Raw genomic sequence first — 15,631 nt, 5'->3', positions numbered from 1 at the left:
TAGGTTTTAAGATACTTACTAGTCAGGTACATTCTTAGGTGTTTAATATGGGGTGTTGAGTCCATTTCGTTGAGCAAGGAGTAGCTCTTGTCTATTCCATATTTGGCTTAAGGAACTTTATCTGTGCTCATTTCAATCTCTGGTTTTATGCAGCACCCCAACTCACCTTCCCCGTTAAGCAAGCGTAAGTTGGTTTTCTAAACTTGAGACACTGTTCTGTTTTGTAATTCAGTTCATGTGTAGCCAAGTTCACATTCTGTGTATTAGTGATACCTTATGATGTTTCTTTTCTGTGTGACTTATTTCAGTTCGAATCATCATACCTGAATCCACTCATTATGCTGCTACGGGCCTGATGACATAGATTTCATTGCTGAGTGATATTGCATTGTACTTAAGTATCACAACTTCTTTATCCATTTTTCACTTTCTGCGATATTGAACTTGTACCGTAAACGAGGTTCTTGTAAACAGAGCCATCCCAAACTTTGGGGTGGCTGTGTCTTTTTGATTTTAATTTCCCTAAGCTATAGGACCATAAGTGGAAGTGCCCTAGGATCTGTTGCTTTGTTTTTTAGATGTTTCAGGAAACACCATACACTTCTCCAGAGTGGCTGTTGGCAATTTACATCCCGCCCATCAGCATAAGAAGGCTCCCAGTTCTCCATGGCCTGTCGTGCCTGTATGGATTTTACACTTTTTTCAGATGGCCCTTTTGACCGGGTGGAAGTGAGACTTCATTGTAGTGCAGATTTCCTTTGCAAGCTTGCTTGGTTGGCCAAAAAGTGCGTATGCGTTTTTTCCTGAATATATTCAGGAAAAAACGCATACGCCCTTTTTGGCCAAGTGCATCATTGTCGAGTTTCTGACTCTCTTCATATGCTTTCAATGCAATTCCAGTCTACCTCCTGAAATCGGTTTCCTGCAATTCTGCCTTGCTTTCAATGCCTCTTCATAGCCTTACCTCAATATATTTTTTAAAAATAGTTGGCCTTTATAACTCTGCAGGTTTTTGAATTGCAGTGGCCCTTAGCTCCATTTTTTAGCTCTTATTTTTGTGGTCTTGCCCCATAACCACAGGATTCCTTGAAGCCCTATTTTTCTTCTGGGGCACCTTGCTGTTCCTTTGGTTAATTCTTCTTACTGATGTGATATTAGAGTGACATGTGCCCATTGAAACCGCTACAGCTAGTTTCTCACTGGTTCCCCCTATTCCCATTCATCCTCTGCACTAACTGCAGACTGTGCGATACCAGAACTTAAAGCATTGACTCCATGTGGGGATGTTGTTAGTAAAGCGGCTGGAATGTCGATCCGGAGCCCCAGGAGAGGAAAAATGAGGTGCGTTTTAGAAACCTTTCCCGATCATATGGTATACCAGTCGCTGGGTTTCCCAAGCATGGTTTAGCTGTAGGAAGATTCCCTTCAACCTGGAGTGTTGGGACCCTTGGACTGAGTAGCATGAAGTATTGCATTAAACTTTCGGCAGTTGCTCACCAAAGCTCACCAATCCTGTCAGCCCCAAGTGTCCAGCCTTATGTCTTATCCAGCTGTGGGTTTATATGTGGTCAATCCAGGTTGCATCACAGCCCCTGAGCGAATTTTGTAAGAATTTTTCTCTTTCATTGTTTCAGCGTTTTGTTTTTAAAATTTATTTCTATAATGGGGTTTAGCTCCTTTTCACTGCTGTGTTTGTGCCGCTCTGCACACACTTGATTCCCTTATGGAGATATATCAATACATGCGTTTTAAGATTCTTATTCCTCAGATATATTTCTCTGCGGTGTATAGGGTGTGTTGAGGCCTGTTCATTGAGCAAGGTGTAGATCTTGTCTAATACCTATTTGGTTTATTGAACGGTATCTGTGCTAATTTCAAACTCTGGTTTTATGCATCACCCCACCTCTCCTTTCCCCTTAAGCTGACATAAGTGTGTTTTCTAAATGTGAGACACTGTTCTGTTCTGTAATTCATTTCTTGTGCAGCCATATTTACCCTCCCTCTATAAGTGATATCTTATGATATGTTTCTTTTTCTGTTTGACTTATTTCAAGTAGTATTATCGGACCTAAATCCACTCTTTATCCTTCTACTAGCCTTATTACATTGATTTCATGGTGAAGAGATATTCCATTGTACATAAGTACCACATCTTTATCCATTGTTCTCTTTCCTGGGATATTTAAGGTGTACTGAAGTTGAGGTTCTTGTAAACAGAGTAGCCCTAAACTGTGGTGTGCTTGTGTCTTGTTGATTTTTAGACTTCCCTAGATATACTCCCATGATTGGAAGTGTCCTATGCTCTGTAGCTCTGTTTTTTAGATGATTTAGGAACCACCATACACTTCTCCAGAGTGGCTCTCGGCAGTTCACACACTGCCCATCAGCGTATAAAGGCTCCCTGTTCTCCATGGCCTGTCCTGCATTTCTGGTTTTTACAATTTTTTAGGATGGCCCTTTTGACCGGTGGGAAGTGAGACTTCTTTGTTGTGCACATTTGCATTGCTTGCTTGCTTCATTGCCCATAAAGTGCGTATGCGTTTTTTCCTGGATATAATCAGGAAAAAACGCATACGCCCTTTTGGGCCAACTGCATCATTGTCGAAATTCTGCCGCTTTTCATGTGCGTTAAAGACGAGTCCAATCTATCTCTTGAAATCTGTTTCTTGCAATTCTGTCTTGCATTCAGATCCTCTTCTTTGCCTTACCTCAACATATTTTTGGACGTTAGTTTTCATTTATAACTCTGCAGGTTTGTGAATTGCAGTGACCCTGAGCTCCATTTTTTAAGTTGCTCTTTTGTGAGCTGGCCTCAAACCCGCAGGATTGCTTCAGGCCCTATTTTGGCTCCGGCGAGGCAGGCTGAGCCTTCCTTTAATTCTTACTCTTAATGGGAAATTAGAGTGATATGTGCCCGTCCAAACCCCTACAACTCTTCTCTCATTGGTTCCCCCTCTTCCCGTTCATCCTCCTCACAATTTGCAAAATGTGTGAAACAGAAGTTTAAATGTGCTGATTCTCCAAGTGGGGAGATTCTAAGTAGCGTGGCTGGAATGGTGAACAGGAGCACCAGGAGAGGATAAATGAGGTGCATTTTAGACACATCTCCCGATCACATGGTGTACAGTCCTCTGGGTTTTCCATGCATGTTTTAGCTGTAGGAAGATCCCTTGAACCTGCAGATTTGGGACCCATTGAATGGGTACCAGGTAGTATTACTTTAAAGGGTGTGCATTTCCTCACCCAACCTCACATTTCTCTTAGCGCAAACAGTTTCCAGCCTTATGTCTCATCCTGCTGTGGGTCTAGATGTGTTCAATCCATGTTGCATCACCGTCCCTGAGGAAAAGTTGTAAGAGGTTTTCTCTGTCTCTCTGTCGTTTATTTTTTTCAATTTATTACTATATTGGTTACAGCTGATTTTCAAAGCTCTGTTTCTTGCTGCTGTACATCCACTTGATTCACGTACAGAGAGACATCAATAAATTCTTTTTCAGATTCTTACCAGTCGTATATATTCTTTTCCGGTGACTTGAGTGTGCTGAGTGCAGTTCTTTTAGCTACCGTGTAGGCCTTGTTGATTATCAGTTTGGTATTTGGAATGGTATCTTTGCTAATTTCAACCTCCTGGATGATGCCTCACCCCTCCCCACCTTTCCCGTTTAGCAGCCTTATGCGTGTTTTCTACATATTTGACTATGTTTTTGTTTTGTAATTTATTTCATGTGTAGCCATTTTGGATTCCACCTTTAAGTGATATCTTATGATATGTGTCTTTTTCTTTTTGAATTCTGTCACTTAGAATGATCATACGTAACTCCTCCGGAGTTGTTACAACTGGCCATATTTCATTGATTTCCAGGCTGAATAATATTCCACTCTACCTAAGTACCACATCTCTATCCATTTTTTCCCTCCAGAGACATTTAAGTTATATCCTAGTCGAGGATCTTTTAAACAGAGAGGGGGTAAACATTGGGGTGCCTGTGTCCTCTCGATTTTTGTTTTTCCCAAGATATACGCCCATGAGTGCAAGTGCCCTATGCTCTGTAGCTCATTTTTTAGATGCTTTAGTAAACACAATACACTTCTCCAGAATGGCCGTTGGCAATATACATTTCCACTATAAGTCTCACAGGGCTCCCTCTTCTCGTTGCCCTGTCCTGCATTTCTGTTGTTTACGCTTTATGAGGATGGCTCTTCTGACTGATGCGAAGTGATATCTTTTGTAGTATTGACTTCCAGTGCCCACCTGTTTGGTTGGCTAAAAAAGTGTATGCCCTTTTCTTGAATATATACAGAAAAGAACGCATACTCCCTTTTTGGCCAACTGCAATGTTGGCAATGTTCAGCTCCTTTTCTTGTGCTTAATGGCGAGTCCTTTCTACCTCCTCAAATCCCTTTCCTGCCATTCTCCCTTGCTTACAAGTCCTTTTCTCTGACTTTCCTCAAGACATTTTTCAGTGATGGATATTTTCAACTCTGCAGTTTTGTGAATTTTACTGCCCCTGAGTTCCATTGTTCAACTCGTGTTTATGGGAACTGGCCACAAAGCAGCGGGATTTCCTCAAGCCCTATACTGTTTCCATGGGCAACCCTAGCCTTTGGTCAATTCGTCTTCCTGATTGGAAATTAGAGTGACATGTGCCTGTCTGAACACCTAGGACTTGTCTCTCATTGTTCCTCATCCTTCCGCTTCATCCTCTGGACAAATTCCAAACTGTACGCAACAGGATGTTGACAGTGCTGACATCTCCAAGTGGGGAGACTGTTAGTAAAGACGCTGGAGGGGTGAACCCGAGCACCAGGAGATGAGGAGATGAGATGCCTTTTCCAAACTCTTCCCGATCAGACGGTATACCATCCTCTGGGTGTGACAGACATGTTTTAGCAGTAGGAAGAGTCCCATTCGTGTAAGGAGAACACCAGGGCTTTTTCAAAATCAGTGTCTCCCCGAAACCCAAACTGGGGAATTTTTTAAGCTACGGCTACACATATGTTCATTAAGGGCCTTGGGAAGCAGGCAGAGTCCAAACTTTAGATGATTGAAGTCTTCAGGGTCAGAAGCACTCACCACCAGCTTCCCTTAGGCTACACTTTAACTGTCATTGATAGATGATGTCAATAAAAATATCTATTCTTTTTCAGATTATTTCCCCTTATAGGTTATTGCAAAATGTTGAGTGTAGTTCCCTGTGCTATACAGTAGTTCCTTGTTGATGATCTATTTTATACATAGCAGTGGGTATGTGTTCATTCCAAACTGTTAATTGATCCCTCCTCCCACCTTTCCCCTTTGGTAATAATAAATTATAAGATTTTATACTTCTCAGAAATGGGGGAGCTGAAAGAGAGGTATCATTTTCAATGGAAAAGCATTTAAAACAAGATTGAAGGTTTAACCAAGATTATTAGCTGTACATCCTTGGAAAGAAATCACTTCGTTTCTCTAATATTGACCTGACAAATAAGACAAACCTTTTCACTGAACTTGCTTATAAAAAGTGATGGAAATATCAAATGGAAGTGTGAAAAACATCTTATTTTACCCGAGCCTTATACACTGTTCTATGTTAACTACAGTTTGGCTCACACATCTGTTCATTGAGGTTACAATAGTCTCAATTTCTGTTACTGATCCTCCAGAGTGGACCCCAACAAGTGTCCCCCTGCCCAGTGTCATTGGGGCCAACAGATCGAGACTGAGTTTGGTTCACAAGCAAAGGAAACTTTATATTTTGATCAGAGAATGGAGAGGTGAGAGCATGCACTACCCCGTGGGCTGTGGGCTGTGGGCTGTGGGCTGGGCTGCTGTGTAGAGATCCTGTCAGAGTCAGTGGGAGGGAGGGAGGCGGCGGAGCTCTCGAGGGCCGGGTTGGCTGTAGCTCAGGCTCTATATCGTGGAGTCTGCACTGGGCCCCAGGAGCTGAGGTGTCGACCCAGCCATTCTGCACTAGGAAATCTGGTCTGAAGTGCCGGGTGTGGAACCTCTGCATGCGGGACCCTAGGAGCACGTGAAATTAGACAAAGCACAAAGGATAAAAAAGGTTAGACTTGACTTTATTGCCCAGATTCTATTTTTATCTCCCAGGGATTTTTAATGGGCTTTGCTGGGGACAAACCCCTCCTCTGCCTTTTGTCCCGTTCCTCATTCTTGGAGTGCTGAGGGTGCAGACCCTTCTTCTGTAACTGCTGAGTGCTGAGTTGGGAGCCCTCATACCCTGGGGCGAGGGTCAGAGCTTCTCCCCAGCAGCCTCCCGGTGACGTTGATTGTCCCCAGGACCCCTGCCTCCCTGCTCGTCCACCTGAGCACCAGCATTGGAAGTGTTATAGATTCTAATGACCTTTAAGGGTCCAGGAAAGAGATGTGCAGAGACGCTGTGGGGGCCGGTTTCACCCCGCCCCACATTTGTTCGGCCACCTTAGGCTGACCGTCTCTGCCAGCCTAGATGCTCTGACCAGTAGTCTGCGCTTTCTTCAGTTAGGCCCCTGAATTAACGTACAAACAGCACCGGGTGTCAGAGCCCTGCCCGCTCAACTCCCAGACAGTCCAGGGTCAGTGGTGACCAAGGACCATGATGGCTACTGAGTCAACAGCCTTTTGAAGTAAACAGGAGTCCAGCCGGTCTTATTGGCCACCATCATCACGGTGTCTGTAGGCTTTTCTATGGTGACAGTGTGGTATACTGTTCCCCCGCCAAGATTATTAGCTCCCCTCTGGGTGCAGTAAGTCCTGCAAGCAGTAGTCTACTCTTTTGGGACACACTCTTGTTGTTTTATGAGAGAAACTCCAGGTCAAGTGATGTTCACACGAGTCGTCATGGTGCCCTGTTGCCCCCGGTTATCTCTCTGGATGTTGGAGTTGGAGGGCCTCCTCACTCGAGGTCGGTGTGCCCACGGAGCGAACCCTGCAACTTCAGGGCATGGTTGGTGGTTAGGATCACCACGTGGGGTCCTTTTCCCTTAGGAGGGAGGTGGCCTTTTGGGCTGCTGATTTCCAGGTTTTTAGATACCGCCAGTATCTTGGCCAGATGTGGCAGTGGGCCAAGCCCCTTAGTGACCGTAGTTTATCCTACCTGGATGGCATTCTTGCATTGTTCCATTTCAAGCGGTCCCAGTTTTTGCACTAATTCTCCAATGGCGATTCACCTTTCACCGGGAATGTAAAGGTCAAAGGGTTTAGCTAAATTAGGGAGTTCCAGGGCAAGGGTCTGAATTGACTGCTCTTTCCATTCTTGAAAGGCCACTTCTGGATTCTATTCAAAAGGATCATCATCTTTTCCTTTCAGTGTTTCATATAGAGGCCCAGCTAGTAGACTGTAGTTAGGGATCCAGAAGCAGCAAACCCTGGCCTCCCCAGGAACCCCTAAGCTGTCTTCTAGTTTTAGAAAGGGGTAAGGCTGAAAATGGTTTCTTCCCTTTCCTGGGATGGGCTTCTCTGACCTTCTGTGAGAATGAAGCCCAGGCAGGTCACCGCAGTCTGTGATATTTGAGCTTTTTCTTGGACAACTTCTATCCTTTATTGGCTTGGTAGTTCAGAGGCCTCCTTAGTAGGGCTGGTGATCAGAATGTCGTCTGCATATTGAAGGAGGGTTTCCTTTTCCAGAGGTAGAACTTTTAGGTCTTTAGCTAAGCTTTCCCCAAAGATGGTGTGGGAATTTTTGCACCCTTGGGGCCAGACGGCCCGGAAGTATTGTTTTAGTTGTATGTTGAGTCCTGCCACTCACAAGCCAAAATTTCTTGTGACTCTGGGACTAATGGAATACAAAAGAAGGCATCATTGAAGACTAATACAGAATACCATGTCCTGGTGGTTGGTAGAATGACCAGCAGGGTGTAGGAATTAGGAGCAACTGGAGGTATATCCTCGGTGGCTTCACTGACTGTCCTGACATCCTTTACCAGGTCCCCAGCAGCCCATGGGGCTCTCGTGGTCAGACCAATCCCAGAATATGGAGCTCACCTGGGCAGGTACCCCACCCCCACCCCAGCCCACGGGGCTCTCGTGGTCAGGCCCCTCCCAGGATACAGAGCTACCCTTGCAGGTACCGTGGCAGGGCTGGGCACACAGGAACCGTGCACATAGCCCTCATTGCAGAGCACCCCCAGCTCACGTGTCGCTCAGAGCTGACACAGAGCACCTCAGAGCAGGACTTGAACTAACAAACAGCAGCTGCGACAGGTCTGTGACCCTGGGCATCACTCCGTGAGGCCTCCCTCCACCTGGTCTTCCAGAGACTTCCACTGCACCTGGGGCACCAGGCCTCTGTCTCCAACCACCACCCACCCCTCCTCTGCCTGACTCCTGGGTTCCTCTCATTAGGAGAGGGTTTTCTTGAAGTTGTCTCCCACTCATGGGCCAGATAAAATGATTAGAAAACAAGCCAAAGCTGCAGCCCCTTGTCTATCCTGACTCTCAGGAGCCCACACCTGTTCCTTGGACCTGGCCGGTTCAGCAAGTTCCATTTTCTGCAACTGTGAGCCCCTGAGGGGTGATGATTGGCTGACCTGGGCAGCCTTACCGTGCCGGCCAGCCCTCCCCAGGTGTGCCTGGGTTGAGATCAATATAAATACCACTCCAGGCAGCAAGAGCCCCTGCAGCCGTGCCTGACGCCATTTTCTCTGCCCTGTCAGCAGTCTCGGGGCTGGGCTGGTGGGAGGGAGTGAGAGGCCACGGCTTTGTGGGTGGCCCAGTGTGAGTGGGGCTCTGCTGGACTTTCTGCAGCAGTTGCCAGGCTGCCACCTGCTAAAGAAGAGGATGTGTCACCCATACCTGCTGCTGGAATTTCTCCCTGGGCAGAGGTGAGGAAGGAAAAAAGCAGTGGGGGCAGGGACAGGACGGGTATCTCAGGCAGGGAAATGGAAATCTTCCAGAAGAGCACCCAGGGCCAGGACCATCCTGGCTGGCCTGCAGGCACCAAGTCGGCCGGCATGCTGTCACTCGTGTGGCTCTATGGCCCTTCCTCTAGGCTTTCAAGTCCTTGTATATATTCAGGTGTTTTACCTGGGACGGGTGGGAATAGTTCAGCAGCAACTGGCCTGGGGCTCAGCTCACGTTTACTCACAGATGCCTCGGCACGGTGCCCCAGCTTTGCAATGAGGACGCTTGTTGCGTGGGGGCTGCTGGCTGAATGGGAGACGATTCCCCACCACTGACCAACTTCAGAATTGTTTACAACTGGAGCAAGTGCCCTGATACGGTTTTCCTCTGTGTAACTGGTGGGTTCTGTGTTTTTTTTCTCTTTTTCGTTTTTGGTTCAAGGTAGGTTTTATTCCTCTTTTTTGTATTTACAGATATAAGCATGGAAATAATTTATTCATATAAATACATGTATGTGCAGGGAATAATTGTTTTTTCTGTTTTATTTTTTAAATTTTACTTCTTTTTAATTTTGAATTTTATTTTATATTTTTATACAGCAGGTTCTTATTGGTTATCTATTTTATACATATAAATGTATACATGCCAATCCCAGTCTCTCAACTCCTCCCACCACCACCCCCCCAACAGCTTTCCCCCCTTGTTGTCCATACGTTTGTTGTCTACATCTGTTGCTCTATTTATGCCTTGCAAAACGGTTAATCTGTACAGTTTTTCTAGGTTCCACATATATGCATGAATATACAAGATTTGTTTTTCTCTTTCTGACTTACTTCACTCTGTATGACAGTCTCTAGATCCATCGACGTCTCTACAAATGACCCAATTTCATTCCTTTTCATGGCTTAGTAATATTCCATTTTATATATGTACCACAGCTTTATGCATTAGTCTGTCTGTGGGCATTTAGGTTGCTTCCATTACCTCAATATTGTAAATAGTGATGCAATGAACATTGCGGTGAATGACTCTTTTTGATTTATGGTTTTGTCTGGGTATATGTCCAGTACTGGGATTGCTGTATCATATGGTAATTCTATTGTTAGTTTCTTAAGAAATTCCATATTGTTCTCCATAATGACTGTATCAATTTATATTCCCAACAATAGTGGAAGAGGGTTCCTTTTCTCCACACCCTTTCCAGCATTTTTTGTTTGTAGATTTTCAATGATGCCTATTCTACCAGGTGTGAGGTGATACCTCATTGTTGAATCCATTTCGTTGAGCAAGGGGTAGCTCTTGTCTATTACATATTTGGCTTATGGAACGGTATCTGTGCTAATTTCAAACTCTGCTTTTATGCAGCACCCCAACTCACCTTCCCCCTTAAGCAGGCATAAGTTGGTTTTCTAAACTTGAGACCCTGTTCTGTTTTGTAATTCAGTTCATGTGTAGCCAAGTTCACATTCCGTGTATTAGTGATACCTTATGATGTTTCTTTTTCTGTGTGACTTATTTCACTTAGAATCATCGTGCCTCAATGCACTCATTATGCTGGTACGGGCCTGGTGACATAGATTTCATTGCTGAGTGGTATTCTGTTGTACAGAAGTACCGCAACTTCTTTATCCATTATTTGCTCTCTGGGATATTTAACTTGTGCCATAGAAGAGATTCCTGTAAAAAGAGCCGTCCCAAATTTTGGGGTTGCTGTGTCTTTTTGATATTAATTTCCCTAAGCTATAGGACCATAAGTGGAAGTGCCCTAGGCTCTGTTGCTTTGTTTTTTAGATGTTTCAGGAAACACCATACACTTCTCCCGAGTGTCTGTTGGCAATTTACATCCCGCCCATCAGCATAACAAGGCTCCCAGTTCTCCATGGCCTGTCCTGCCTTTCTGGATTTTACACTTTATTCTGATGGCCCTTTTGACCGGGGGGAAGTGAGACTTCATTGTAGTGCAGATTTCCTTTGCAAGCTTGCTTGGTTGGCCAAAAAGGGCGTATGCGTTTTTTCCTGAATATATTCAGGAAAAAACGCATATGCCCTTTTGGCAAAGTGCATCATTGTGGACGTTCTGCCTCTTTTCCTATGCTTTCAATGCAATTCCAGTCTACCTCCTGAAATCGGTTTCCTGCAATTCTGCCCCGCTTTCAAGTCCTCTTGGCAGCCTTACTTCAGTCTATTTTTGGACGATAGCTGTCATTTATAACTCTGCAGGTTTGTGAATTACAGGGCCCCTGAGCTCCTTTCTTCACCTCGCTTTCTTGTGACCTGGCCGCAACACCGCAGGATGGCTTCAGGCCCTAATCTGGTTCCGGCCCGGCATGCTGAGCCTTTGGTTAATTCCTCTTCCTGGTGGGAAATGAGAGTTAAATTTGCCCGTCCAGACACCTCCAGCTAGCCTCTCATTGGTTCTCGCTATTCCTGTTCATCTTCTGCAGAAATTGCAAACTGGGCCAAACAGGAGGTTAAAGGGACTGACTCTCCAAGTCGGGAGAGTGTTAGTAAAGCGTCTGGAATGTTGCACCCGAGTACCAGGGGAGGAAAACTGAGACATATTTGAACACGTCTCCCGTTCACATGGTTGATCATACTCTGGGTTCCACATGCATGTTTTAGCTGAAGGAAGAATACCTTAAACCTGGAGAGTTGAGACCCGTGTAATGGGTACCATGCAATATGACTTCAAAGGGTCGTCATTTGCTCACCGAACCTCTCCAATCCTATCACTGCTGCGTTTATGCCCCTGTACACACGCTTGATTCTCTTTTGGAGACATAGAAATCCATAGGTTTTAAGATACTTACTAGTCAGGTACTTTCTTAGGCGTTTAATATGGGGTTTTGAGTCCATTTCGTTGAGCAAGGAGTAGCTCTTGTCTATTCAATATTTGGCTTAAGGAACTTTATCTGTGCTCATTTCAATCTCTGGTTTTATGCAGCACCCCAACTCACCTTTCCCCTTAAGCAAGCATAAGTTGGTTTTCTAAATTTGAGACCCTGTTCTGTTTTGGAATGCAGTTCCTGTGTAGCCAAGTTTACATTTTGTGTATTAGTGATATCTTATGATGTTTCTTTTTCTGTGTGACTTATTTCAGTTAGAATCATCATACCTGAATCCACTCATTGTGCTGCTAAGGGCCTGATGACACAGATTTCATTGCTGAGTGATATTGCTTTGTAAGTAAATACCACAACTTCTTTATCCATTTTTCACTTTCTGCGATGTTGAACTTGTACTGTAAACGAGGTTCTTGTAAACAGAGCCGTTCCAAACTTTGGGGTGGCTGTGTCTTTCTCATTTTAAATTCCCTAAGCTATAGGACCATAAGTGGAAGTGCCCTAGGCTCTGTTGCTTTGTTTTTTAGTTGTTTCAGGAAACACCATACACTTCTCCCAAGTGGTTCTTGTCAATTTACATCCCACCCATCAGCATAACAAGGCTCCCAGTTCTCCATGGCCTGTCCTGCCTTTCTGGATTTTACACTTTTTTCAGATGGCCCTTTTGACCGGGGGGAAGTGAGACTTCATTGTAGTGCAGATTTCCTTTGCAAGCTTGCTTGGTTGGCCAAAAAGGGCGTATGCGTTCTTTCCTGAATATATTCAGGAAAAAACGCATACGCCTTTTTTGGCCAAGTGCATCATTGTGGACATTCTGCCTTTTTCCTATGCTTTCAATGCAATTCCAGTCTACCTCCTGAAATCGGTTTCCTGCAATTCTGCCCCGCTTTCAAGTCCTCTTGGCAGCCTTACTTCAGTCTATTTTTGGACGATAGCTGTCATTTATAACTCTGCAGGTTTGTGAATTACAGTGCCCCTGAGCTCCTTTCTTCAACTCGCTTTCTTGTGACCTGGCCGCAACACCGCAGGATGGCTTCAGGCCCTAATCTGGTTCTGGCACGGCATGCTGAGCCTTTGGTTAATTCCTCTTCCTGGTGGGAAATGAGAGTTAAATTTGCCCATCCAGACACCTCCAGCTAGTCTCTCATTGGTTCTCGCTATTCCTGTTCATCTTCCACAGAAATTGCAAACTGGGCCAAACAGGAGGTTAAAGGGACTGACTCTCCAAGTGGGGAGAGTGTTAGTAAAGCGTCTGGAATGTTGCACCCGAGCACCAGGGTACGAAAACTGAGACATATTTGAACACGGCTCCCGTTCACATGGTTGATCATACTTGGGTTCCACATGCATGTTTTAGCTGAAGGAAGAATACCTAAAACCTGGGTAGTTGAAACCCGTGGAATGGGTACCATGCAATATGACTTCAAAGGGTCTTCATTTGCTCACCGAACCTCTCCAATCCTATCACTGCTGCGTTTATGCCCCTGTACACATGCTTGATTCTCTTTTGGAGACATAGCAATCCATAGGTTTTAAGATACTTACTAGTCAGGTACATTCTTAGGCGTTTAATATGCGGTGTTGAGTTCATTTCGTTGAGCAAGGAGTAGCTCTTGTCTATTCCATATTTGGCTTAAGGAACTTTATCTGTGCTCATTTCAATCTCTGGTTTTATGCAGCACCCCAACTCACCTTTCCCCTTAAGCAAGCATAAGTTGGTTTTCTAAATTTGAGACCCTGTTCTGTTCTGTAATTCAGTTCCTGTGTAGCCAAGTTTACATTCCGTGTATTACTGATATCTTATGATGTTTCTTTTTCTGTGTGACTTATTTCAGTTAGAATCATCATACCTGAATCCACTCATTGTGCTGCTAAGGGCCTGATGACACAGATTTCATTGCTGAGTGATATTGCTTTGTAAGTAAATACCACAACTTCTTTATCCATTTTTCAATTTCTGCGATGTTGAACTTGTACTGTAAACGAGGTTCTTGTAAACAGAGCCGTTCCAAACTTTGGGGTGGCTGTGTCTTTTTGATTTTAAATTCCCTAAGCTATAGGACCATAAGTGGAAGTGCCCTAGGCTCTGTTGCTTTGTTTTTTAGATGTTTCAGGAAACACCATACACTTCTCCCGAGTGGTTGTTGGCAATTTACATCCCGCCCATCAGCATAACAAGGCTTCCAGTTCTCCATGGCCTGTCCTGCCTTTCTGGATTTTACACTTTTTTCAGATGGCCCTTTTGACCGGGGGGAAGTGAGACTTCATTGTAGTGCAGATTTCCTTTGCAAGCTTGCTTGGTTGGCCAAAAAGTGCGTATGCGTTTTTTCCTGAATATATTCAGGAAAAAACGCATACGCCTTTTTTGGCCAAGTGCATCATTGTGGACATTCTGCCTCTTTTCCTATGCTTTCAATGCAATTCCAGTCTACCTCCTGAAATCGGTTTCCTGCAATTCTGCCCCGCTTTCAAGTCCTCTTGGCAGCCTTACTTCAGTCTATTTTTGGACGATAGCTGTCATTTATAACTCTGCAGGTTTGTGAATTACAGTGCCCCTGAGCTCCTTTCTTCACCTCGCTTTCTTGTGACCTGGCCGCAACACCACAGGATGTCTTCAGGCCCTAATCTGGTTCTGGCACGGCACGCTGAGCCTTTGGTTAATTCCTCTTCCTGGTGGGAAATGAGAGTTAAATTTGCCCATCCAGACACCTCCAGCTAGTCTTTCATTGGTTCTCGCTATTCCTGTTCATCTTCCACAGAAATTGCAAACTGGGCCAAACAGGAAGTTAAAGGGACTGACTCTCCAAGTGGGGAGAGTGTTAGTAAAGCGTCTGGAATGTTGCACCCGAGTACCAGGGTACGAAAACTGAGACATATTTGAACACGTCTCCCGATCACATGGTTGATCATACTCTAGGTTCCACATGCATGTTTTAGATGAAGGAAGAATACCTTAAACCTGGATAGTTGAAACCCGTGGAATGGGTACCATGCAATATGACTTCAAAGGGTCTTCATTTTCTCACCGAACTTCTCCATTCCTATCACTGCTGCGTTTATGCCCCCGTACACATGCTTGATTCTCTTTCGGAGACATAGCAATCCATAGGTTTTAAGTTACTTACTAGTCAGGTGCATTCTTAGGCGTTTAATATGGGGTTTTGTGTCCATTTCATTGAGCAAGGAGTAGCTCTTGTCTATTCCATATTTGGCTTAAGGAACTTTATCTGTGCTCATTTCAATCTCTGGTTTTATGCAGCACCCCAACTCACCTTTCCCCTTAAACAAGCATAAGTTGGTTTTCTAAATTTGAGACCCTGTTCTGTTTTGGAATGCAGTTCCTGTGTAGCCAAGTTTACATTCAGTGTATTAGTGATATCTTATGATGTTTCTTTTTCTGTGTGACTTATTTCAGTTAGAATCCTCGTACCTGAATCCACTCATTATGCTGCTACGGGCCTGATGACATAGATTTCATTGCTGAGTGATACTGCATTGTACGCAAGTACCACAAGTTCTTTATCCATTTTTCACTTTCTGTGATATTGAACTTGTACGGTAAACGAGGTTCTTATAAAAGGAGGGGTCCCAAACTTTGGGGTGGCTGTGTCTTTTTGATTTTAATTTCCCTAAGCTATAGGACCATAAGCGGAAGTGCCCTAGGCTCTGTTGCTTTGTTTTTTAGATGTTTCAGGAAACACCATACACTTCTCCTGAGTGTCTGTTGGCAATTTACATCCCGCCCATTAGCATAACAAGGCTCCCAGTTCTCCATGGCCTGTCCTGCCTTTCTGGATTTTACACTTTTTTCAGATGGCCCTTTTGACCGGGGAGAAGTGAGACTTTATTGTAGTGCAGATTTCCTTTGCAAGCTTGCTTGGTTGGCCAAAAAGGGCGTATGCGTTTTTTCCTGAATATATTCAGGAAAAAACGCATACGCCCTTTTTGGCCAAGTGCATCATTGTGG

General features: G+C 44.5%; 1 long non-coding RNA gene across 1 annotated transcript in view; it reads left to right on the top strand.

Moving 5' to 3' along the window:
• The window catches only part of LOC307181173, a 209,773-nt gene that overhangs the window by 86,635 nt on the left and 107,507 nt on the right, over window positions 1-15,631 (top strand). The window contains exon 2 of the long non-coding RNA XR_013826065.1: window positions 309-398. This is a non-coding gene — a long non-coding RNA (uncharacterized lncRNA). The remainder of the gene's footprint in view (window positions 1-308; window positions 399-15,631) is intronic.

The sequence above is a fragment of the Stenella coeruleoalba genome (genome assembly GCF_951394435.1).
Source record: "Stenella coeruleoalba genome assembly, contig: scaffold_110, whole genome shotgun sequence".
In the NCBI taxonomy this organism is placed as follows: Eukaryota; Metazoa; Chordata; class Mammalia; order Artiodactyla; family Delphinidae; genus Stenella; species Stenella coeruleoalba.
Note: the sequence above shows the minus strand (reverse complement) of the source record. Positions and strands in the feature narration are given on the sequence as shown.